Raw genomic sequence first — 27,510 nt, forward strand, 5'->3', positions numbered from 1 at the left:
ACCGGCGGCGAGACCCCGGCGCGGGGCCCAATGGGGGACGGCCGCGGCGGGCGAGGCGGGACTTCCGGCAGGGTCGCGAATGGGGCGGGCGCGCGGGGGGCCCTGGGGGTGCCGAGGGAGCGAGTCTGAGCAGCTGGGCTCTCGCAGAGGGTTAGCATCCGGAGTGTGAGAGCGGTAGGGCCTTCAGGTCGTCTGCGCGCGTGACCCGCTCCTCCCGCTGCGAGTGAGCAGGCCGGATCAGGGCTGAGCCAGGAACGAAATCCAGCTCGCGCCCCGGGCTTCCACCCGCCTTCCTCGCCGCGGCTCGTTGCCACGCCTCTTCTCTTCTCCATCTCCCCTCTGATTTTGTTTCTTTAGGGAGATGAGAATTTCTGCCTCACGAGATTGTTACGAGGATGAAATCTACGTGATGGCGCATTGTAAACGGTACAACGTTAGGAAAAGGACGAGGTGGCACTTGCAGCTCGGAGTGCTGCTGGGCGGGTCTGAAGGTCCCGCCCCCTCCCCCTCCGCCCTCGCGTCTCAGAAGTGAGAAAGGGCCTTATCCCCGTTATATGCAACAGTCCTCCAGGTGAGGCTCCTGTGTGCGTTCAGTGCAATCCAACTTCAAAAGGAGAGATCTCGGTGGGGGATACCTCGGAAGCTGGGTCAGGATTTTACAGCTGGAAAGACCTAGAATATGCTTTTAAGATGTGGCCATATCCCTTCATTTTTGTCCAATTAAATTCAACAAGTATTTGTTATTTACTTAATGCGTTGGACAGAAGGGTGAGGGAGGTGAGCGTGGACCATCATTCATTTAAATAATTATTCTCTATTTTGAGCAGGGCGTGGTGCTATGACGTGTGGGGGTGACCCCTGCACGGATATTGATATATAGCAGTTGATAGGCAGGTGTGGAGGATGCAAAGACCCTGCCCCCAAGGGGCTTAGGGCCTAGTAGAGAAGATGAAAACCTGCATAAAGCAAAAAGAAAGTTATAAATGCTGGGGAGGAAGTATAAAGTATTTCAGGGGCAGAGAGAACCATGTGAGCAAAGGCATCCAGGTGGAACAAAGGGCAAATCCTAAAACTATTCAATAGTTCAGTATGAGGAGAGGGCTGGGTATGTGAATGTTCTTTAGAGGAGATAGAGCAGAAAAAGCAGAGTCAGGAATGCTACGCTAGGATTTTGACTTTATTTTTAATCAATTATTTTTTTATTTTATTTTATTTATTTATTTATTTATTTATGGCTGTGTTGGGTCTTCGTTTCTGTGCGAGGGCCTTCTCTAGTTGCGGCAAGTGGGGGCCACTCTTCATCGCGGTGCGCGGGCCTCTCACTATCGCGGCCTCTCTTGTTGCCGAGCACAGGCTCCAGATGCGCAGGCTCAGCAATTGTGGCTCACGGGCCTAGTCGCTCCGCAGCATATGGGATCTTCCCAGACCAGGGCTCGAACCCGTGTCCCCTGCATTGGCAGGCAGACTCTCAACCACTGCGCCACCAGGGAAGCCCTAATCAATTATTTTTTGTAAGACATTTTTATGATTCTAAGTAGGAGAGTAAAATACTGTATTTTAGGGACGTTATTCTGGAAGTGTGAGGGTAGAGTTGGCTGGGAAAATATTAGCTAGGATACTAATTAGATGAGTGTAATGAGGGGTTGAACTGTGCTCAGCGGTGAAAAAGACAAGAAAGATAAGGAGAGGGTGATTGTAGAGCTCCAGGCTGGTCCCTGGCCACAGGTATGTGGAGACCTGACTGTACCCGAGTGACTGGAGGGATTATGCACTGTTAATATGATTAAGTTGGAGATGATAGATTCAGCCTCATTCAGATTGTGTTTGAAGTGCTGTTGTGAATGTTAAGTGATAAAGACGTGATCTCTGCTCCAAAGGAAGTTCTAATCTGCAAGAGAGGATGAGAAAAGCATGCAAATAAGTCTTAAATCAAAAGCTAGAGGCGGCACTGCAAGAGGCACAAGTAGAACATTCTAAACTTTTTCCTTCTTGAACATTTTATGTTTTTAGTTTTGTCCCTGAAGGTCTTTTCCTATTCTTGAACCTTGGACTCTTCTTAATGAATGGCTGTATCTGGTGAGGCTGATAGAATGATCCATTTTATATCAAAGTGAGTGCCAGTTAGTGTCTATCTTTTCCCTTCCCTCCCATATATTTCATCTCTTATTTCCTAGTCATTACTTTAACTGCCTTATTTTTCTCATCCCTGTCCAGTCCCTAGATTTCATTCTTTGCTAACATCTCTGTCTAGAAACTTCTCCACTTCTTCTGATGTTTCCTACTCATTCTTCAAGGCGCTACTTTGAGCTTCTATTAGCAGTTTATTCTTCCGTGTGTGGTAGCCCTATTGAGAATAGTGCTGCTGTGAACATTGGTGTACAAGTATTTGAATACCTGTTTGTTTTCAATTCTTTTGGTGTATACTGAAAAATAGAATTGCAACTTTGCTTTTTTTTCTTTTTGGCCGCGCCTCTCAGGCTTGCAGGATCTCAGTTTCCCGACCGTGGACTGAACCCAGGCCATGGCAGTGAAAGCACCAAATCCTAACCACTAGCCCACCAGGGAACTCCAACTTTGCGGGTTTTTTGTTTTTTGTTTTTGGCCACTCTGCGTGGCGTGTGGGATCATAGTTCCCCGAACAGGGATAGAACACGCTCCTGCACTGGAAGTGCGGAGTCTTAACCACCAAACTGCCAGGAAAGTCCCCCAACTTTGCTTATTTTTAAAAGACAATTAAAACCATGAAACACTCTTAGCATTCTTTCTTCAAGTATTGGTAAGATTTGTTTTCTTTCTCCATCTGGGTCTCTGCTCAGGTGTTATCTCAGAGACAGCTTCCCAGACCTTGTGGATTTATGTGTGTATTCTTACTTACCAACTGTTTCTCCCTAGAATACAGATCCTTGAGAGCAAGAACTTAATCCTTTGTTCACCACTGTATCCTAAGAAAATTGCACAGTGCCTGGTCCTGTTTAGAAATAAGTACTGAATAAGTGTTGTTGAATGAGTGAGCACTTTCACTTGGGAGGCTGGTTCCAGTTTAGGGAAACAAGCAGTCCTATTGGGGGGACAGAAATTGGTAGTACTTTTTTAAAGGGTGGTTTGGCAGTATCAGATTTAAGATGTGCGTGCCCTTTGACCCGTTTCATTTCTAAGAGTGTATCTAACCATCATCATGAATGTGTGAGAAAATCATTGGTGCCTTATATTTAATGTTAAAAAAACCCCTACACATCTCTTATTAGGAGACTAATTGAATGAAATAGAATATATTTGGGACTTCCCTGGCGGTCCAGTGGTTAGGACTCCACACTTCCAATGCAGGGGGCGCAGGTTCAATCCCTGGTTGGGGAACTAAGATCCCACATGCTGTGCGGCACGGCCAAAAAAAAAAAAAAAAAAATCTGTATTAGTCTGCTTGGGCTGTCAGAGCAAAGTACCAAAGACTGGGTGACTTAAACAACAGAAATTTATTTTCTCATAGTTCTGGAGCCTATGGGTCCAAGATCAATGTGCCATCAGAGTTGGTTTCTGGTGAGACCTCTACTCAAAACCTGTAGACAGTGTCCTCACATGGTTTTTCTTCTGTGGTTGCTTGGAGAGAGAGAGGTCTCCGGTGTTGCTTCCTCATGTAAGGACACCAGTCCTATCATATTAGGGCCCCAATCATAGGCCCTCATTTAACCTCAGTTACCTCCCTAAAGGCCCCATCTCCAAACACAGTCACATTGAAGGTTAGGTATTCAACATATAAATTTAAACATATGGACACAATTCAGTCCATAATAACATTAATTAAATGAAGGAGGAAGCAGCAGTTTAAAAGGATGAGTTAGATCTAGTGTACAGACATGGAAAATATACAGGAAATGTCGAGTAAAAAAAGCAACTGCTATAACCAGTACGTTTATGATTCCAAGTACATTTTTTTTTTTTTTTGGGTGCGTTGGGTCTTTGTTGCTGTGCTTGGGCTTTCTCTAGTTGTGGCAAGTGAGGGCTACTCTTCGATGCAGTGCTCGGGCTTCTCATCTCAGTGGTGTCTCTTGTAGCGGAGCATGGGCTCTAGGCACGCGGGCTCTAGAGCGTAGGCTCAGTAGTTGTGGCGCATGGACTTAGTTGCTCCGCGGCATGTGGGATCTTCCCAGACCAGGGCTCTAACCCGTGTCCTCTGCATTGGCAGGTGGATTCTTAACACTGCGCCACCAGGGAAGTCCTCAAGTGCATTTTTTATTTTTATCTTTTTATCAATTTTTATTGGAGTATAGTTGATTTACAATGCTGTGTCAGTTTCTGCTGTGCAGCACAGTGAATCAGCTATACACATACACATATCTACTCTTTTTTAGATTCTTTTCCCATTATAGGTCATTACAGAGTGTTGAGTTCCCTGTGCTATACAGTAGGTTCTTATTAGTTATCTCTTTTATATTATATAGTAGTTTGTATATGTCAGTATCCCAATTCATCCCTCCCCGCCACTTTCCCCCTTGGCAACCGTAAGTCTGCTCTCTACATCTGTGACTCTGTTTCCGTTTTGCAAATAAGTTGATTTGTACCATTTCTTTAGATTCCACCAAGTGGCATTTTTTAAAAAAAACATGTTTATACATATGCTTATGTAAGCACAGGACATTTCTGAAAGGATATATCAGAATTCTTAACTGTACAGCTAGGTCAGAGTCTCTCAGTTTTCAGTTAATACTCTTCTATGTGGTTTGCTTTTGGGGAGCCAAAAGTATGCATTCCTTTCATGATAATAAAAAGTAGAAATGAAGTATTTGGAATATGTAGGGCTTCTGAGAAAGAAATGTGGTTATAATGGTAGCTGTTAACACACCTATGCTGGCAGCTGTGCATACCTTTTCAAATATATTCAACTCAGATGTACATTTCTTTTTAAAATTTACTTTCTATTATGAATAATTTCAAACATACACAAGTAAAGAGATAGTGTGTGTTAGGTGAGGCAATCTGCCATGGACCCTGAGCGCCCCTGCAAGTTCTTGTTGGGTATATCAAGAGTGCAAGGCCCTGACTGCTCTTTACCTGGGCTATTTCTCAGGATTGTGTTTTCAGCAAGCAACCTTGAGGGAAGAAGTATTACCTCCCCCATGACAAAGGGCAGACTTAGCTTCCACTTGCTATAAAAACTGAATCTACCAAGCTCAGTGTTCCTCTCTGGTAATGAAATCCATTATGTGAGCAGACAAAGGTGGTCAGCCCTTTGTGTCACACCCAGGAAACTTGGGGCAGGAGAACTGTTGCAAACCAATATGAATGTCTGGCAACTGCTTTTGCTGTGATTAATATCCTTTGTGTCTGACCCGGGGGCTTGTGTCTTCTGCCATCATCAATGGAACAGTAATAGGGTAGCTACCAGTTTAGCTTGTGTAGGTTAAAATTCCAGACCTGCACCTGCATAGTTCCTGTCAGTACAATGAACACCCATAGTCCCCATCTTTCCCACCTAGTTTTAACAATTATAACTCAAGGCCAAAACTGCTTCATCTATAAATCCCCATCAGCCAATGTCCACCACCCCAGATTCTTTTAATCAGATTATACCATTTCATCTGTAAAAATTCCGGGGTGTACCTCTATAAGACTCCTTTTATTCAGCACAGTCACAAAACAAATATCATACTTTTAAAAAGCTGGTAAATCCTTAATATAATTTTTATAATTCTTAACTATAGATAAATTATTTTGGGTAAATTTGAATCTTATCCCTGTCCTTTGCACCAGTATTTTAAGTTTGGTGTCATTGCAACATCAAAGCATGAATGTAGTTTATTTATTTGTTGACTTCCCATGGGTTAATTTTTTGGACCTCAAAGTGCAAAGATAGGGGAATTTGGGTAATGAAGTATCACGTGTTTAGATATGCAGTAAACACAGTTATAAAATCAATTATTTCTGACAGAAGCTCTAGTTAATGTCATTGGCCAAATTGTACAAGTCAGTTATCCCCAACCTTATAAAATATTTATTGGTAAAACTAGAAAGAGAATGTGTAGCTCCCAGGCTGCTTTTTAGCCATCATTGTTAACCATGGTACTGCCAAAGGACCAACATATAGGCTTTTTCAGAAAAGTGAATGAAACTGACTTCTGGTCAAGATAGTACACACTTTGATGCCACTCCCTTTGCTCCAAACACATGGTAGAATTAACAAGAAAAGATTGAAATTACATATCCATATTCAAAAACAAGATAAACTCTTTTGTTGACCAGGAACAAGGAGCTGTAATCTTGCTGGGCTATGGATCCAGAAATAGAGGCAGTCTGGAGTTTGTAACTTAAAAGGTAACAGATTGAAGGGGTGGGTAGAACCATGGAATGTGGCTAACTGGGGCCTGGATTGCTGCTTGCAATTAGGAATTTAGGTAGGGCTCCCTAAACTCAATAGAGATTGAAAAAAACTACATCCCATCTGTGCATGAAGACATAGTTTATATGAAGTTGAATACTTAGGAAGCAGACACAACATTGAATCCAGACCTAAGTCCAGCTACCCTCTCACTTAGTGCCTGGAAACTCCTGTCTCCCAAATTTCATGGTGCAAACAGAGTCTCAGATTACTAATGTAAGACTTGTTTCTGGTTGGCGTTCCTGGAGAATTGGGTAGAGGTTACCACAAAACCATGAGGGAAGGAAAGATAACATGTATGGGGAAACATTTTCCATTCATGAAAAGCTTAGAAGTTAAGCTTCCAAAACATACAAGAAAACCTAGCCAAAAGAAAGATAACCAACAAAATCTGCATCAGGAGATGAATTCACTGTAATTGAAATGAAAATAATGGAGCGAACTGATAATAACTTTAAAATAAATATGTTCAGGGACTTCCCCGGCAGTCCAGTGGCTATGACTCTGCACTTCCAGTGCAGGGGGTGTGGGTTCGATCACTGATCGGGGAACTAAGAACCCACATGCCTCGTGGTGTGGCCAAAAAATAAAGTTAAAAAAAACCCTAAAATATGTTTAGAACACTCAAAGACATAAAGGAAGGATACCTTTTCTTTCTAGAAGAATAAGAAATTGTGAAATAAAAGTGGTCAGAAATGAAATGGTAAAGGTAGATATTTAAAGAACCAGTTAGAAATCCTAGAAAATAAAAATGCGGTTATTGAATAAGCACATCATGAGCAAATGAACCAACCCTTAGGGCAATAATGCCCACCCCTGATTCAGAAGGAGGACTAAGGTCTTATTTAGGAGGAAGATAAGAAGGTGAATAATTTAGGATTTTGTTAGAAATTTTTATTTAGAGTATAAAAGGAATGTAAATATAACTCCAAGTCAGTCAAAGGGAAATAAAACTATTCATTGAACAGAAGGCAGGGTATAAGAGAAGCAAAGAAAAAACATGGTAAACAGAAAAAATACATATATATGAGATGATAACAGTACATCAAAACATAGCAATGATCACAATGAATGTAAAAGATTTAAACTTTGCTCCTTTTTGCCCTCACACTGGGGAAATCAGTGACCAGCCACTCAGAGGTTTTTTGGTGCCAGGCCTCTGCCCTTTGGGTCTTTTGAGTGGGACATGTAATTCTTCTATTCAGCACTAGAGGTCAGCAGCGTTCACTACTGTATTTCTTTCCCCTAGGACTCTCTATAGTACTTCGGTCAGATTCTCACGAAGCAGGAATGCGTTTCTTTTAGACCTGACTTATCTTTCATCTAAGGCTCATTCCCAAATTAAAAAAAAAAAAAAAAAAGTATGGTCCTTAGAATTTCAGCTGCTCAAAATAGTTGCCAAGGATGTATTTAACTGCCTGGTAGATCTAGGGAGCCAGATTTTTTTACAGATCGTACTTCTTCATTGATGGGCATTGGTTAGATGTTCTGTGAATATGGCTGTATAGCTGCAGAATGAGGCTTTGAGCAGGATATACGTAGCTAGAGAGCCTTCACTGGATCTTAGGACAAATAGATTTATACAAGATATTGTCTTTACTGTTGTTGAAGACTGTTATGAATCTTTCTGGCTAACAGTTAACCTTGAAAAATCATATGGTTTGTTCACTCTCTTGGTGGTGTACTACCAGATAGGATTCTTTTTCTGACTCTTGCCTTTATATTTGCTCAAAAGTTTATGGGGCTTTGTCTTAACCCTTCCCAGGAGAAGCAGAGAACCAGGAGGGATTCATATGTGGGAACACCCTTCTGCTGTGACCAGTTGTCCAATTTTGCCATTTTCATCTTTACTACGTTAATTAGTGGTAGTGGCTGTTAGTCAAGAGTCACTGACTGCAAATAATACTTGGTTACTTAGGCTGAGTTTGAAACCAGTAATTATGTTTAACTTGTGTTTAAGTAGGCAATGGCTCATTTTAACTTCATTTAGCTGATGTTGTCACGTGGGAACAGAATAATTTCCTTATGCTACTAAGACCTTAGTATATTACTATGGCCCATTGTAGATGTCTAATAACTTTATGGAATGAGTATGAATTGGCTAATGGAGTCTTTTCTTTCCAGAGTGACTGCCAAGGGAAAGAACTTTTAAAGTTGAGCTGTGAAATTCATCCTTGTTAAATGGCTTTTCCAGAACTGAACTATGCCATTTATTAAAGCTTTAAAAGACATAGTGAATGTTCAGAATTTCTACCTTGGGTGTGAATTATTTGTATGCAGAAAAACAAAAGAAAATTGAATTTTAAAAGTAAAATGTAATGCTGAAACCCTTGAGCAGTTGAAAGTATTATTAGAACTGGTAAAACAAATCTCTGGTGCAGTAAGTCAGAGAATCTCTGGGAAGCAGTAATGATTGGAGAAGGTGGAGAGGAGCTTCTGGCTGTCTCCAGTTCATAAGCTGTGTGGTGGTTACACAGGGGGTCCACTTTGGCATAATCTGGCGAGCTCTACACTTATAATTTATATGCATTTCTGTAAGTACATCACCCTCCAGTAAATTTTTTTTAAACTGATATTTACTGAATTCTACTTTAATCCAAACTGCATCCTAAAGTTCCTCAGGTGAAGGAAACTTCTCCAGGTCCCTGGTCTTTAGCCTGTCTTGTCAAGACTTTGGTTCCTTCGGGTTCCAGGAGGCCTACTGAGCAGTGAGTCTTCCCCAGTTTCTTCCAACTATTTAGTTGGCCAAAAAGTTCATTTGGTGTTTTCCATAAGATGGCTCTAGTGGCACTTAGTTGTCTTTAACTTCATTTGAAACAATTTTGTTAGATTGTATTGTGACAACTGTCATATCAGCATGCATTTAGAAAAAAACTTATCGAAATTGGTGAATTTTTGTGTAGCCATTTTAATATTGAAGATGGAAGAAAAAAGCAACATTTTTGGCATATTATGCTTTATTATTTCAAGAAAGGTAAAAGTGCAACTGGAACACAGAAAGAGATTTATACAGTGTATGGAGAAGGTGCTATGACTGATCAAACGTGTCAAAACTAGTTTGTGAAGTTTTGTGCTGGAGATTTCTCGCTGCATGGTGCTTCACGGTCAGGTAGACCAGTTGAAGTTGATAACAATCACATCGGGACATTAATTGAGAACAATCAACGTTATACTACACAGGAGATAGCCAACATATTCAAAATATCCAAATCAAGCATTGAAAATCATTTGCACCAGCTTGGTTATGTGAATTGCTTTGATGTTTGGGTTCTGCATAAGTTAAGCAAAGAAAACCTTCTTGACCATATTTCCGCACGTGATTCTCTACTTAAATGTAATGAAAACGTTCCATTTTTAAAACAAATTGTGAAGGGCGATGAAAAGTGGGTACTGTACAGTAATGTGGAATGGAAGAGATTGTGGGGCAAGTGAAATGAACCACCCCCAACCACACCAAAAGCCGGTCTTCATCCAAAGAAGGTGATGTTGTGTATATGGTGGGATTGGAAGGCAGTCCTCTATTATGAGCTCCTTCTGGAAAACCAAATGATTAATTCCAACAAGTACTGCTCCTAATTAGACCAACTGAAAGCAGCACTTGACGAAAAGCGTCTGGAATTAGTCAACAGAAAACACATAATCTTCATCAGGTTAATGCAAGACTGCATGTTTCTTTGATGACCAGGCAAAAACTGTTACAGCTTGGCTGGGAAGTTCTGATTCATCGGCTGTATTCACCAAACATTGTACCTTCGAATGTCCATTTATTTCGGTCTTTACAAAATTCTCTTAATGGAAAAAATTTCAATTCCCTGGAAGACTGTAAAAGGCACCTGGAACAGTTCTTTGCTCAAAAAGATAAAAAGTTCGGGGAAGATGGAATTATGAAGTTGCCTGAAAAATGGCAGAAGGTAGTGGAACAAAAAGGTGAATACGTTGTTCAATAAAGTTCTTGGTGAAAATGAAAAATGTGTCTTTTATTTTTACTTAGAAACCTAAGTCACGTTTTGGCCAGCTCAATAAGACTCACAAGGGACCCAGAAGTTATGTCACCACTATCCTTCTGAACGTATTGTAGTGTATGTTTCAATGTCACTGTCCTCTGTAGTTTTATTAGAGAATGACTGGAAATGACCTTGGAGTCATAACTCTGGTCAGCACATATTAACAAATTATTAAACCTGGTTTGATCTTTATCCCTACTGTTATATAAAAAATTGTCATAAGGCTTCGACTGTAGTGTGAACTATATCTAAGTATGTTTTTTAAATTGTTGAAATAATTTCACTAACAGAAAAGTATAAAGAAGAGTGCAGGGCTTCCCTGGTGGTGCAGTGGTTAAGAATCCACCTGCCAATGCAGGGGACACAGGTTTGAGCCCTGGTCCGGGAAGATCCCACATGCTGCGGAACAACTAAGCCCGTGCGCCACAACTACTGAGCCTGCGTGCCTAGAGCCCGTGCTCCACAACAAGAGAAGCCACCGCAATGAGAAGTCCACGCACCGCAATGAAGAGTAGCCCCTGCTTGCCGCAACTAGAGAAAGCCTGTGTCCAGCAACGAAGACCCAACGCAGCCAAAAATAAGTAATAAATAAATAAATAAAATTTTTTAAAAAGAGTGCAAAGAATTCCTGTGTGTCATTTACCAATTTCCCCTCTTGTTGATACTTTATCACATTTACTTTATATTTTCTTTCTCTTCTGAAAGTTTGCAGATGTGATGCCCAATTACCCCTAAATACTTCAGTGTGTATTTCCTAAAAATAAGGAAGATCTCCTCCACATAACCATCAAAATGAAGAATTTTGATTTCACATTGATGTAATACTATCATCTAATCCGCAAACGCTATTCAAATTCTGCCAGTTGTCCCAATAATGTACAGGATCATGTGTTACATATGTTTGCCATGTCTCTTTAGTCTCCTTCAATCTGGAACAGTTCCTAAGTCTTTCCTTATCTGTCACAACCTGAATAGGTTTTAAAAGCACAGGCCAGTGACTTTGTAGACTGCTTCTCATCTTGGATTTGTCTGACGTTTCCACGTGATCAGATTTAAGTCAAGCATTTTGGCAGGAATGTCACAGAAGTGAACTATCCTCATCGTGTGGCACGCCATGCTGATTTATCCCATAATTGGCATTGTTGCCCTTTTTTTAAAAACAAGATTTATTTATTTATTTATTTATTTATTTATTTATTTATTTTTGGCTGCATTGGGTCTTTGTTGCTGCGCACAGGCTTTCTCTAGTTGTAGTGAGCGGGGGCTACTCTTCATTGCAGTGCACTGGCTTCTCATTGCGGTGGCTTCTCTTCTTGTGGAGCATGAGTTCTAGGCACGTGGGCTTCAGTAGTTGTGGCTCTCAGGCTCTAGAGCACAGGCTCAGTAGTTGTGGTGCACGGGCTTAGTTGCTCCGCAGCATGTGGGATCTTCCCAGACCAGGGCTCGAACCCGTGTCCCCTGCATTAGCAGTCGGATTCTTAACCACTGCGCCACCAGGGAAGCCCCAAGGCGTTGTTGCCTTTGATCACTTGGTTAAGGTGGTGTCTGCATGTTTCCTTCACTATGAAGTTATTACTATCCCTTTTGTAATTAGTAGGTATCTAATGGGAAGATGCTTTGAAACCAGGTGGATATCTCAGTCCTCTACAAAACTCCTCTGCTATTTTTAGCATCTATTGATGATTCTTGTTTGAATCAATTGTTACTATGGTGGTTGTCAAATGGTGATTTTTCTGATCCCATCACTCTCTCTACATTTATAGTTGACATAGAGAAGCACTTTCTCTTCCCTCCACTTTCCCATTAATTCATTTATTTATATCATTATGCATCCATGGATTCCTATTTTGTTCAATGGGTTATGATCCATTACCATCATTATTTATTTGATGCTCAGTTTGTCCCAGATTTGCCCAGTGGTACCCCCTCCAGACTGGGTTCTATGTCCTTTTGACATGTTCCCATCATTCTTTGAGTATTTCCTTACTTTGTAACATAACAAGATGTACCATTCTCATCTTGTACTTTCCATGCCCCAGCCCTGGAACCAGCCATTTCTCCAAGGAGCTCTGCTTCCTTTTAGTGGAGTTTGGTGTTTAGAAACCAAGATCTGGACACTATGTGTATTCACTGCTTATGAGCTATCACTATATACTCACACACACATATAAATGCACACACTCACAACTATATATCTCTAATTTTTTTTTAATCTATTGAAAGCCATGTGTTCACACCAATACCTTCAATTCCTGTCAAACACCACAAGGTTCCCCTTTTTATATTTGTAACTTCCTTCTCTAACAGTGAGAAACCTGGCTTATATTACCCTCAATATATTTACTTACTTGCTCAATTCCCCTGTAAGTAACCAATCTTTGGGCATGCTGACTACTTCCTCGAACTTGACTGTGCTAGCTACCTCCTCGCTTGGCCATGATGCTGCTGGCTGACTGCAATAAATATTGGGGAAGAGTCATCTAAGGTTTATTGATTCTTTTAACAAGGTCAGTAATCGGTAAACTGTTGAAGATATTCTTGAGAGTTTATATTATAAAAATGTAGTTATATTATAGTTAATTACAGATAATTTGTCTCATGAATATGAATAATTTCTTAGCTAAGTAGAGTTCTAGGTAAATATAAACAAAAAATATATACTAGATTTGAGGAGAAATTTGATGAGTGATAAAAACTTACATTTGAATAAAAATAATACAGTTCACATTTTTGAGCTCTTACTATGGGTCTGTCACTAAGTACTGTAGGTTTGTTATATCATTTATCTCCTCAGTAATTCTAGTTGTATCCACTATCAGTGTCTCTGTTTTACAAATGGGGAAACTGAGGCTCAGAGCAGGGTTAAGTAATTTGCTGAAGGCTGCTGATATTTTTAGTTGTGGAGCCTTTGAATTGAGTCAGTCCATCCCCAGAGTTTGTACTGTTAACCAATAGACAGTTTGCTATTGGACCTGGTTGGTTTTGTGTGGTCGTTTGTTTGAAATTTAAAATAGAGCTGACTTAGACCATTTCATGAATCTTAAAATCCTGGGAGAGAAGTATATGTTTCTTCTGCTTCCTTTGTAGCTGTCTTTTTTTTTTTTTTTCCTTTTTTGAAAATATAGTGTTTATATATACAGAGTTTAAAATCCTTACATAAAATAAGAAAGATACTGAAATGAAGAATAAGAGATTATGCATGAGTACAAATATTTTTTTCTTAGATATCATAGTATATTATACTCCAGTTACCTAAAGTTGTATGAATCAGTTCAAGTTCACTAATATGTATAACCAAATGGAATAAAGGAAAACAGCTGCAGTGGAATGGAAATTGGTCTATCAATTGTACATCTTTGGTTTTCCTGTTTTTTTAAACCTTCCCTTCTACTCTTTGGTTAGGCCAGAAGCCTGCACAACATAGAGATACTGTTGGCAATCTGAGACAGTATTAACTAATTTAACAATGATTTATTATGTATAGGTTAAGTGCCAGGTATTGTGTTTTACATTTTGAGGATATGGGACATGTACACCATCCTCAAGGAATGTTCAGTTAGCAGGGGAGGACCGGTATGTTTGTTCATCCATCCCATCATGCCTTCAGTTTTTCATTTATTCAACAGATGTTTATTGAGCCAGGCAACATGCTAGGTGCTAGAGTACAACGGTGAACAAGACAGAAAAGTCCCTGTCCTTAAGGAACTTGTATTCCTTGAGAAAGAGACAAGATAATGACAGGCAAATATGTATATGTATATATACACAGTATATTTGAATATAAATATGCATATGTACATATGTAAATTGAAAGTCATGATATGTGTCATAAAAGAAGCAGGTAAGGGTCAGAGAGAGCACCAGCTGCAGACAGGGAGTGGGGAAAACATAATCTCCTTTGAATTGAGTGGTTAGGGAGAGTAGGTCAGTAGGAACTTTTTCACCAAAGATGGTGTAAGCAGGGAAGACATTCATTAACTCACCTAAAAGAAGTCTGGACATAGGTGGTAGCAGGGTTGGATCATTTAATTAACTATGAGGATGTTGGAACCTTGGTTGGCTTCTCTGCAATTCCCATGGTTTTCTACATGGCTGCTACAACTCCAGACATCCGAAACTAACTCAACCACATGGAGGTCTTCTCCCTGCTGCTCCTTTTTATCAGGGAGAATTATTTTCCCCAGAAATCCCAGCATACTTCCCCAACTTCTCACTCACCAGAACTTGGCCACATAACCACCCCTTACCCAATCCCAAGGGATGACCATGACAGTCTTAAAACAATGAAGGTTCATCCGCTGGGACTGGGGAACAGGAAGAACTTCTGGAGCTGTGCTCACAAAATGCGTGTTCTGTCATCAGGCAAGAAACAGAGAATGGCTGTTGGGAGACAATGTCTGACAAGGAAACCTCTCTAAACTGGTAACATTTGAACTGAGACCTAAAGGAGAAGGAATTAGCATGCAATGCAAGGGTGGGGTGGGGAGAAACATCCTAGGCAGAGAGAAAAAAAATGTGCAAAGGTTCTAGTGCAAAGGTTCTAAAGCACTAAAGAGCTTTATGTGTTAGAGGAAATAAAATAACATAAACTCTCTCTCTCTCTCTCTCTCTCTCTCTCTCTCTCTCTCACTCACACACACACACACACACACACACAGTTAAGTATTAAAGATGTATTGATAGAAGCTTCAATAAAGTTTTGTTTTAATTAACGTTTTTATTGAAAAAGTAAGATATGCCGATGTTTAAAATATTTGAATAGCATAAAGGTGTAAGGTACAAATTGTTTCTTTCCTGCCCATGACCTACCCTTCCATCCAGTTTTGTAATCCACACTCCACTCCCCACGATTAATTGTTTCCAAGGATTTTTAAATTGAGATTGATGGATACCTAATGGGGCCATGAATAGGCTTCTGAAGTCCATGAAACCCCAGTGAAATTCTATGTGAAATTATGGATGCACACACACAGACATTTTGAGGGGAAGAAGATTCATAGTTTTCATCAGATTAACTAATCATGTTTTATTTTCACTAAACCACCATATTTGCCCTTCTCAAGGTCACCAATGCCCTCCATTGTTGCTAAATCCAATGGTCATTTCTCAGTTCTCATTTTATTTGACTGCTCTTAGTATGTAATACATATCATAACTTTCTTTTTTCTAATTAATTAATTTATTTTTGGCTGCATTGGGTCTTTGTTGTTGGGTCTTCGTTGCAGTGCACGGGCTTCTCATTGCAGTGGCTTCTCTTGCTGTGGAGCATGGGCTCTAGACACGCAGGCTTCAGTAGTTGTGGCACGCAGGCTTCAGTAGTTGTGGCTCGTGGGCTCTAGAGCGCAGACTCAGTAGTTGTGGCGCACGGGCTTAGTTGCTCCGCAGCATGTGGGATCTTCCCAGACCAGGTCTCGAACCCGTGTCCCCTGCATTGGCAGGCAGATTCTCAACCACTGCGCCACCAGGGAAGTCCCCTCATAACTTTCTTTTCCTTGAAATTTTCTTATCTCTGCTTCCACAACACCATATTAATCTGATTTTCCTGATTTTTCCCTGGCCACTCCTCTTTTTTTTTTTTTAAGCATCTTTTCATCTTTATGACCATGAAATATTGGAAAGCCCTACGGACTTAATTTCTTTTCTATCTGCATTCAGACATAGAATCTCATGGCTATAAATATCTTCTCATCAAGCAACAAGTATCCTTTGCTATCCAAAAATAAGTGTCCTTTGATAGCCAAATCACTTAAATTCCGAATTTGAACAGTGAAATTTCAGATAGTGAGGGGTGCCATTGTTATCCAACATCATTTTGGTTTCTGAGTCTTGAAAAATAAGTGGGAATCTCTTCAGTTCCTGTGTTTGGGTTTCAGGAGTTGGGATGGTGAGGACACTCAGATACATTCGTGATTACCACATTTTTATGTCAAGCCTGGACCTCTCTTTTTTTTTTTTTTTTAAATAAATTTTTTATTTATTTTATTTATTTATTTTTGGCTGTGCTGGGTCTTCGTTGCTGCACGCGGGCTTTCTCTAGTTGCAGTGAGCGGGGGCTACTCTTCGTTGCGGTGCGCGGGCTTCTCATTGTGGTGGCTTCTCTTGTTGCAGAGCACAGGCTCTAGGTGCGCGGGCCTCAGTAGCTGTGGCTCGCGGGCTCTAGAGCACAGACTCAGTAGTTGTGGCGCACGGGCTTAGTTGCTCCGCAGCATGTGGGATTTTCCCGGACCAGGGCTTGAACCCGTGTCCCTTGCATTGACAGGCGGATTCTTAACCACTGCGCCACCAAGGAAGTCCCCGGACCTCTCTTTAACTCAACACTCATCTGTCTAACTAACTGACATTTACATTTGGATGCTTAATAGACATCTCAGGCTTACATGGCCAATGTCAAGCTCCTGATATTCTCCCCTCACCAGCAACATCACCAATCTTCCCTCTTCCAACTTCTCAAGGCAAAAATGCTGGTGTCATAAGTAGCTCACCCTTTTACACCCCATGGCCAACTTGTTAGGAATTCTGTCAGCAACACCTACCATTTCCTGAATTTGATCATTTCTCAATCAATCTTCCCAACCTACCACTATCTTGGTCCAATCAACTCTCCAAAAAGGTACTCCTGCTGGGGGCCCCCTGAAGTCAGTTCTCAGTTCAGCAGTCAATCAGCCCGTGATACTCCAACACTCTGGTGGCTTACCACCCTACACAGAATGAACAGCCTAGTCCTTACCACGACCTACCAGTCCTCATAAACTGGGTCCTATCACTTCCGTGTCCTCATCTCCTTCCACTGCCCCCCCTCATGCTTGCTGCTCCAGCACATTGGCCTCTATTCTGTTTCTTGAACTTTTCAGATGTGTTCTCCTCTCACTGCCTTTGCACTCGCTTTGTGCTTGGTGTGGAATGGTCTTCCCCAGGGCATTCGCTTGCTTCCTCAACTTCTCCAAGATTTTCTTCAAAAATCTTATATAAAATTTGTACCCCCCAACACCTGATGCCATTTTCCATGCATCATATTCTCCCCCTTAAACTTATCACTATCTAACATACTGTGTGTATATTTTACTACAATGCACTGGCTTGCTCCATAAGGACAGGGATTTTGATCTGTTTTGTTCCCTACTTTATTTCCATCACCTAGAACAGTGTCTAGTGCATACTAAGCCCTCCATAGATTTTATTTTATTTATTTATTTTAATTTAATTAATTAATTAATTTATTTATTTATTTATTTATTTATGTCTGCATTGGGTCTTTGTTGCTGCATGTGGGCTTTCTCTAGTTGTGGCGAGCGGGGGCTACTCTTCGTTGTGGTGTGCGGGCTTCTCATTGCAGTGGCTTCTCTTATTGGGGAGCACGGGCTCTAGGCACGCAGGCTTCAGTAGTTGTGGCTCGTGGACTCTAGAGCACACGCTCAGTAGTTGTGGCACACGGGCTTAGTTGCTCCGCGGCATGTGGGATCTTCCTGGGCCAGGGATGGAACCTGTGTCCCCTGCATTGGCAGGCAGATTCTTAACCACTGTGCCACCAGGGAAGCCCCCTCCATAGATTTTAGATATTCTTCTGTTATTAATTTATTACAGGAGAAGAAAGTCAAACTTACTATGGCTAATCCATAAAGCAGACAGTTGAAGCTACAGTTGAGAGTGATGAGCAGCTTTGAACTCAGCATCTTCAACACTTGTCATCAGCGCACATTATTTCCTCTTCGTCCATCTATGTTGAGCAGAGCACTTTTCAAAAAGCCATGTAGGGGGAAGTCCCTGGAGGTCCAGTGGTTAGGACTCCATGCATCTGTTGCAGGGCGCGAGGGTTTGATCCCTGCTTGGGGAACTAAGATCCTGCAAGCCGTGCAGTGCGGCCAGAAAAAAAAAAAAAGCCATGTAGAAATGGCAACCTCAGGATACTTTGTAAGGGTCACTTCCTGCACTTAATGGAGGCATGAACTTCATAAGTGTGCAGTAGGATATATCATGAATGTCATGCCTCTTTAGTGCATTGCCAAAAGTCCTGGTTGTTGGCAGGAAGGTTGGAGGGTGATCATTTCCATGTGGATTACAGTTCCTAAACATTTTGTGTATAGAAGATGATGTCATGGAATCACCTCAGAAGAAATGGAGTGACCTATGGTTTCACTATGATATGTTTAGGTATGGCTTTTTTATTTCCTTGTTGGGGTACTTGGTCTCCTTGATTCTGAGGATTATTGTTGGAAATAAAGCAAAAATTATCAGTCATTATTTCTTCATATATTACTTCTGCTACATTCTCTTTCTTCTCTCCTTCTGGAAATCTAATTAAATACATGTTGGACCTTTACAGCCTCTATGTGCCTTACCCTGTACTCTTTATCTTTTCTTCTCTTCTTATTTCTCCGTGCTTCTTTCTAGATATTTCTTTTGATTTTCCAGTTTACCCAGCTGTGTCTAATTTGCTATTAAAACTACCCATTGGGCTTCCCTGGTGGCGCAGTGGTTGAGAATCTGCCTGCTAATGCAGGGGACACGGGTTCGAGCCCTGGTCTGGGAAGATCCCACATGCCACGGAGCAGCTGGGCCCGTGAGCCACAACTACTGAGCCTGCGCGTCTGGAGCCTGTGCCCCGCAACGGGAGGGGCCGCGATAGTGAAAGGCCCGCGCACCGCGATGAAGAGCGGTCCCTGCACCGCGATGAAGAGTGGCCCCCGCTTGCCGCAACTAGAGAAAGCCCTCGCACGAACCGAAGACCCAACACAGACAAAAATAAATAAATAAAGTAGCTATAAAAACACTTTCATGCATCCTTTCCATTCTGTATTCTTCATACGAAATGGGAAGAGGAGGAAATAGCATTAAATAGGAAACAAAATCACTTTGCAGCTAATGAAGTTTATACTCACTGTCTTCACTTCCTCATTTCCACTCTCCTTTCTCCCCTTTAATTAAAAAAAAAAAACTACCCATCAACTTATCAATTTCAATTACCCGTAATGTGTTTTTCTTTTTTCTTTGTATTTATTTATTTGTTTATTTATTTATTTAACATCTTTATTGGAGTATAATTGCTTTACAAGGGTGTGTTAGTTTCTGCTTTATAAAAAAGTGAATCAGCTATACGTACACATACATCCCCATATCTCCTCCCTCTTGCGTCTCCCTCCCACCCTCCCTATCCCACCCCTCTAGGTGGACACAAAGCACCGAGCTGACCTCCCTGTGCTATGCAGCTGCTTCCCACTAGCTATCTATTTTACATTTGGTAGTGTATATATGTCCATGCCACTCTCTCACTTTGTCCCAGCTTACCCTTCCCCCTCCCCGTGTCCTCAAGTCCATTCTTTACGTCTGTGTCTTTATTCCTGTCCTGCCCCTAGGTTCTTCAGAACCATTTTTCCTTTTTTTTAGATTCTGTATATATGTGTTAGCATACAGTATTTATTTTTCGCTTTCTGACTCACTTCACTCTGTATGACAGTCTCTAGGTCCAGCCACCTCACTACAAATAACTCAATTTCATTTCTTTTTATGGCTGAGTAATATTCCATTGTATATATGTGCCACATCTTTTTTATCCATTCATCTGTCGATGGACACTTAGGTTGCTTCCATGTCCTGGCTATTGTAAATAGAGCTGCGATGAACATTGTGGTACATGTGTTTTTCAATTTTAGAATTTCTATGTGCTTCTTTTCAAATCTGTTATGCTCTTTTTTGCTTAATAGTTTCTAGTTCTTTCCTGAAATTTTATTCTTTTTTTTTTTTTTTTGTCATGCCACATGGCATGCAGGACCTTAGTTCCCCAACCAGGGATGTAACCTGTGCCCCCTGCAGTGGAAGCACGGAGTCTTAACCACTGGACTGCCAGGGAAGTCCCTCTTTCCTGAAATTTTAAATCTTGTCTCTCATGTCTTTAAATGAGTTAGATAGTTAATTTTAGGCTATATTTGACATCACATTATCTACAGCCCCTGAAGGTCTGTTAAAAAACCCCTCATGGGCTTCCCTGGTGATGCAGTGGTTAAGAATACTCCTGCCAATGCAGGGGACACAAGTTCGAGCCCTGGTCTGGGAAGATCCCACATGCCGTGGAGCAACTAAGCCCGTGTGCCACAACTACTGAGCCTGTGCTCTAGAGCCCATGAGCCACAGCTACCGAGCCCGTGTGCCACAACTACTGAAGCCCGCATGCCTAGAGCCCATGCTCCACAACAAGAGAAGCCACCTCAATGAGAAGCCTGCGCACCACAATGAAGAGTAACCCCTGCTCGCTGCAACCAGAGAAAAGCCTGCACGCAGCAGTGAAGACCCAATGCAGCCAAAAATAAAAAAATGAATGAAATAAAATAAATAAATTTATTAAAAAAAAGAAAAGAAAAAAACCCTCAGGCTCTGACACCTCAAGCCAGGCTGCTCTCTCCGTGGAGAGGCTTTCCTCACCTGTCTCAGGCTCTGATCAAACATGCCAGGCAGCTCTCCCATGTGAAATCCCTTCTCACTCCACCTAGGCGCTGATACCTCATGCCACGTTGCTCCTCTGTGTCCTGAGCACTCTCCTTACCACATTTGGGACCTGACATCCTGTGCTGGGTTGCCCCCACATGGATGCCCTCCTAACTATTCTTGGACTGCGACATCTCAGAAGGGACAGCCCCTCAATCACCGTGTGGATGCCCTTCTCACCAGGCTCAGACTATGACACCCCAATCTGGGCTGCCATAGCCTCCTTCCCTGTGCAAACAGATGCTCACAATAGCTTTTGGAATAAGTTGTTCAGGATAGGAAGGGAAGAGGAAGGAGAGAAAGAGAAATATTTAGTTTTTAAAAATCCAATCTGAAATGTTTGCATTTTAAGTGAAGCCTTTTGGTTCTAATAATTTTAATGCAATTACTGATAAATTTTGGGCATGAGCTACCATTCCGTTTTCTATTTTTCATTTGTCCCTATACTCAATTCCACTCTTTTATTTCCTGTTATTTTCTAACTCTACTATTATGGATGACATACAAGTCTCTACTCTTCTACTGGTTCACTAGAAATTAAACGTGCATCATTAATTTTCAAATATTAATGTTAATCAGTATCTTTACCTTCCTTCTTAGAATACTACCATTTCTCCACTCACAACTTATGTACTATTTTTGTTAAATATTTAAATTCTACGTTTTAAAACCCCACAAGACACACTTTGTTTTATGCAGTAAATATTGAGTTACCCACTGTTTACCACTTTCTTTGCCCTTCATTCCTTTTTGCGAATCAGGAATCATTTTTCTTCTGATGTACATCTTTTAGAATTTCTGCGGTTTTACTAAAAGAATCTAATAGAGAATCACTTTTTATTTATCATGCTTGGGATTTGTTAGGCTTCTTGAATCTATGAATATCTGTAGTCATTTTTAGGTAACTCTCAATCATTATTTGGTTATCGCCTCTACTCTCTCTCTCATCCTCTGTGACTCCAGTTCCGTGTATATTAGAACTTCTCACTGTATCTTCTTTCTTACCCTGTCCCCCTTGCCCCCTGCCTTCCATTTTTTGGTCTTTCTGAACTTCAAGACTTATTTCGTCTGATTTATCTCCCTAGTTCGCTGATTCTTTTGCTATGTCCAATCTACTGCTCAATATGTCCAGTGAGCTTATAATTTCATTTATTATATTTTCACTTTGGCTCTTTTTCAAACCTATCACTTCTAACAGTTTTCCAATTTTTGGATGAAAGTTTCAAACTTATATTTTATTTCTTAAAAATAAGCATATTAGAGAAGCCACCACAATGAGAAGCCCACGCACCGCAACGAAGAGTAGCCCCCGCTCGTTGCAACTAGAGAAAGCATGCGTGCAGCAATGAAGACCCAACACAGCCAAAAATAAATAAATAAAATAAATTTAAAAAAAAAAAGCATAGTACACCTTAAACTAATACATTTTATATGTCAATTATATCTCAATAAAGCTGAGAGAAAAAAAAGAAAAAAACCATAGTAGTTTTATGGATTATATCTAATAAATTCAATATTTGAAGTCCCTGTTTGTCTCATCTCTTTTTTTCCAAATTTTTAATTGTGGTAAAATACACATAAAATTTACCATGTTAACCATTTTTAAAATTTTTAATTGAGATATAATTGACATATAACATTATATTAATTTCAGGTGTACAACTTAATTCAATATTTGTATACACTGCAAAATGATCACCACAATAAGTCCAATTAATATTCATCAACTTACATAGTTACAAAAATTTTTTTCTTGTTATGAGAAATTTTAAGGTCTACTCTCTTAGCAACTTTTAAATATGCAATACAGTATTATTAACTATAGTCACCATCCTGTACAGTACATCCCCATGACTTATTTATTTTATAACTCAAAGTTTGTGCCTTTTGACCCTCTCCACCCATTTCTCCAACCCCTCACCCTCCACCTCTAGCAACCACCAATCTCTGTCCTCTGTATCTGTGAACTTGTATATGTTTTTGTTTTTGTTTTTAGACTCTGCATGTAAGGGCAATCCTGCGGTATTTGTCTTTTTCTGACTTATCTCACGTCACCATCTTAATCATTTTTTAAAAAAATTTAAAAATATTTAATTAATTAATTTATTTATTTTTGGCTGTGTTGGGTCTTTGTTGCTGTGCATGGGCTTTCTCTAGTTGCAGCGAGCGGGGGCTACTCTTCGTTGCAGTGCACAGGCTTCTCACTGCAGCGACTCCTCTTGTTGTGGAGCACAGGTTCTAGGCACTCGGACTTCAGTTGTTGTGACGCGTGGTCCCAGTAGTAGTGGCTCGCGGGCTCGAGACTGCAGGCTCAGTAGTTGTGATGCACGGGCTTAGTTGCTCCGCGGCATGTGGGATCTTCCCAGACGAAGGCCCGAACCCGTGTCCCCTGCATTGGCAGGCATATTCTTAATCACTGCGCCACTAGGGAAGTCCCATCTTAATCACTTTTAAGTGTACAATTCAGTGATATTAAATACATTCATCATGTTGTACAACCATTACCCCATCCATTTCCATATCTCTTTTCATCTTGTAAAATTGAAACTCTGTACTCATTAAGCAATAACTCCTCATTTTCTCCTCTCCCTTGTCACTGGCAATCACCATTCTACTGTCTGTGTTTATGATTTGACTACTCTAAGTGCCTCATATAAGTGGAATCATACACTATTTGTCTTTTTGTGACTGTCATTTTATTTAGTATAATATCCTCAAAGTTTATCCATGTTTTAGCATATGTCAGAATCACCTTCCTTTTTAAAACTGAATAATATTCCATTGTATGTATCATATTTTGCTTATCCATCCATCTGTGGATGGATACTTGGCTTTTGGCTACTGTGAATAATGCTATTATGAATGTGGTTGTACACATATTTCTTCAAGACCCTGCTTTTATTTTATTTTATTTTTATTTATTTTTTTTAAGACCCTGCTTTTAATTTTTTGGGTATATATCAAGAAGTAGAATTGCTGGATCACATGGTAATTCTATTCTTAATTTTCTGAGGAATCATCCACAGTGAGTGTAATATTTTACATTCTCACCAACAGTGCACAAGCTTTCCAATTTCTCCACATCCTTGTCCATACTTATGATTTTCTGGGTTTTTTTAATAGTGGCCATCTTAATGGATGTAAGGTGGTACATCATTATACTTTTGATTTGCATTTCTCTGATGACTAAAGATGTTGACTGCCTTTTCATGTGCTTATTGTCCATTTGCATATCTTCCTTGGAGAACTGTCTAATCAAATCCTTTGCCAATTTTTGAATTTTTTTGTTCTTGCTGAGTTTTAGGAGTTCACAATGTATTCTGGATATAAATCCTTCATTATATGATTTGCAAATATTTCTCCCTCTCTCTGGGTTGCCTTTTTACTCTGTTGATATTCTTTTCTTAAAAAATATTTATTGGGGCTTCCCTGGTGGCACAGTGGTTGAGAATCTGCCTGCCAATGCAGGGAACACGGGTTCGAGCCCTGGTCTGGGAAGATCCCACATGCCGTGGAGCAACTGGGCCCGTGAGCCACAACTACTGAGCCTGCGCATATGGAGCCTGTGCTCCGCAACAAGAGAGGCCACGACAGTGAGAGGCCCACGCACCACGATGAAGAGTGGCCCCCGCTTGCCACAACTAGAGAAAGCCCTCGCACAGAAGTGAAGACCCGACACAGCCAAAAATAAATATAAAAAATAAAAATTAAAAAATATTTATTTATTTATTTATTTGGGTGCAATGTGACTTTAGTTACGGCACGTGGGATCTTTGGTTGGGGCATGAGGGATCTTTTAGTTGTAGCATGCGGGCTCTTAGGTGCGGCATGCAAGATCTAGTTCCCCGACTAGGGATTGAACTCAGGCCCCCTGCACTGGGATCCCAGAGTCTTAACCTCTGGACCACCAGGGAAGCCCCTGTTGATATTCTTTTGATGCAAGATTTTTAAAATTTTCATTAAGTCCAATTTGTCTACTTTTTCTTTTGTTGCCTGCACCTCTGATATCACATCCAATAAATCATTGTCTTTGGTGTCATATCCAAGGAATCATTGTCAAATCCAATGTCATGAAGCTTTTGCCCTATGTTTTCTCCCAAGAATTTTATAGTTTTATCTCTTATATTGAGGTTTTTGATCCATTGTGAATTAATTTTTGTATACAGTGTGAGGTAAGGGTCCAACTTCACTCTTTTGCACGTAGTTATCTAGTTTAACCAGCACCAGTTGTTGAAAAGATTGTCCTTTCCCCATTGCACGGTCTTGGCACCCTTGTCAAAAAAATCATTTGACCATACACACAAAGTTTGTTCCTGGGCTCTCTATCCTTTCCATTGATCTATATGTCTGTCTTTATGCCAGTACCACACTGTTTTGATGAGTTTTGAAGTCAGGAAGTTGAGTTCTCCAAATTTATTGTTTTTTTTAACTGTTTTTTGTTTTGTTTTGTTTGTTTATTTTAGATTCTACATGAAGTTTAGGATGGGTTTTTCTATTTCTGCAAAAAACATCCCTGGGATTTTGATAGAGTTTGCATTGAATCTGTAGATTTCTTTGCGTATTGTAGACATTTTAAAATTATTAGGTTTTCCATACATGAACAGGGATATGTTTCCATTCATTTATGTCTTGTTTAATTTCTTTCATTGATGTTTTATAGTTTTCCTTGTACAATTATTTTAACTTCTTGGTTACTTCCTAAGTGTTTTATTGTTTTTGATGCTATTGTAAATGAAATTGCTGTAATTTCCTTTTCAGATTGCTCATTATTAATATATAGACATGCAACTGATTTTTGTGTGTTGACTTTACATCCTGCTACTTTGCTGAAATCATGTATTAGTCATACAAGTTTTGTTGTAGAATCTTTAGGGCTTTCTATGTATAAGATCATATCATCTGCAAACAGATATCTTACTTCTTCCTTCAATTTGGATGCTTTTTATTTTTTTTCCTTGCCTAATTGTTCTGGCTAGAACTTCCAGTACTATGTTGAACAGAAGTGGTGAAAGCAGGCATCTCTGCCTTGCTCTTGATCTTAGAGGAAAACTTTGTCATTCACCATTGAGTATGATGTTCATTGTGGGTTTTTCTTACATGGCTGTTATTATAGTGAGATAGTTTCCTTCTATTCCTAGTTTGTTGAGTTTTTTTTTTTTTAGATCATGGAAATGTGTTCAATTATGTCAAATTATTCTTCTGCATCAATTGAGATGATCATGTGTTTTTTCCCTTTATTTTCTTAATGTGGTGTACTACACTGACTTCTGTATGCTGAACCACCTTGCATTCCAGGAATAAATCTCTTTTGGTGTAAAATCCTTGTAATATACTGCTGAATTTGGTTTGCTAGTATTTTGTTGAGGATTTTTTATCAGTATTCATAAGTGATATTTCTTTTTTTTTTTTTTTTTAATTTTACTTATTTATTTATTTTTATTTTTGGCTGTGTTGGGTCTTCGTTTCTGTGCGAGGGCTTTCTCTAGTTGTGGCAAGCGGGGGCCACTCTTCATCGCGGTGCGCGGGCCTTTCACTATCGCGGCCCCTCCCGTTGCGGGACACAGGCTCCAGACGCGCAGGCTCAGTAGTTGTGGCTCACGGGCCTAGTTGCTCCGCGGCATGTGGGATCTTCCCAGACCAGGGCTCGAGCCCGTGTCCCCTGCATTAGCAGGCAGATTCTCAACCACTGCGCCACCGGGGAAGCCCCATAAGTGATATTTCTTGTAGTGACTTTGTCTGGTTTTGGGATCAGGGTAATGCTGGATTCATGGAAAGAGTCTAGAGTTGTTCCCTCCCTTCAGTTTTTTGGGAAAAGTTTGAGAAGGGTTGATATTAGTTCTTCTTTAAATGTTTGGTAGAATTCACCATTGAAGCCATCAAGTCTAGGCTTTTCTTTGTTGGGAAGTTTTTTTTGAATTTTTGAATTTTATTTTATTTATTTTTTTACACAGCAGGTTCTTATTAGTTATTTATTTTATACATATTAGTGTATATATGTCAATCCCAATCTCTGTTGGGAGGTTTTTGATAACTGATTTAATAAGTGTATTATCTTGTTTTTTATAATTTATAAAAATGGATACATTGTTTTAGATCTAAATCATTTCAATTTTTTTTTTTAAGGAATTCCTTTATTTTTAAATTATTTATTTATTTTTGTCTGTGTTGGGTCTTCGTTTCTGTGCAAGGGCTTTCTCTAGTTGCGGCAAGCGGGGGCCACTCTTCATCGTGGTGCGCGGGCCTCTCACTATCGCGGCCTCTCTTGTTGCGGAGCACAGGCTCCAGACGCGCAGGCTCAGTAGTTGTGGCTCACGGGTCCAGTTGCTCCGCGGCATGTGGGATCCTCCCAGACCAGGGCCCAAACCCGTGTTCCCTGCATTGGCAGGCAGATTCTCAACCACTGCGCCACCAGGGAAGCCCTAAATCATTTCAATCTTGACCAGACTGCTTTTAATAATCATCTAATAAAATGTTATGTAATCTATTCCTCCGCAGCTTTGATATTATTCCTTGACTTAAATATTAGCACTTTTATTTGAATTGAAAAATGAAGTAAGACTTTTTCTGATAAAAACAAATTTTTTGCTGATTTGACAATAATGACTGGCTTTGTCAATTAGGTTATATGACAGACATTTTCCATAAATTGAATAAGCTAAA

General features: G+C 40.3%; 2 long non-coding RNA genes across 2 annotated transcripts; one reads left to right on the forward strand and one right to left on the reverse strand.

Moving 5' to 3' along the window:
- The first annotated feature begins 17 nt into the window (after positions 1-17).
- LOC309608132 lies at positions 18-19,139 on the forward strand. The gene is made up of 2 exons (XR_014232662.1): positions 18-571; positions 10,665-19,139. It is a non-coding gene; the product is annotated as an uncharacterized lncRNA (long non-coding RNA).
- Positions 15,386-26,564, reverse strand: LOC309608129. The gene is made up of 2 exons (XR_014232659.1): positions 19,319-26,564; positions 15,386-18,827 (listed from the first exon to the last, which is right to left on the reverse strand). It is a non-coding gene; the product is annotated as an uncharacterized lncRNA (long non-coding RNA).
- Between the last annotated feature and the right edge of the window lie 946 nt (positions 26,565-27,510).

This window comes from Balaenoptera borealis, assembly GCF_965194805.1.
Source record: "Balaenoptera borealis genome assembly, chromosome: 12".
In the NCBI taxonomy this organism is placed as follows: Eukaryota; Metazoa; Chordata; class Mammalia; order Artiodactyla; family Balaenopteridae; genus Balaenoptera; species Balaenoptera borealis.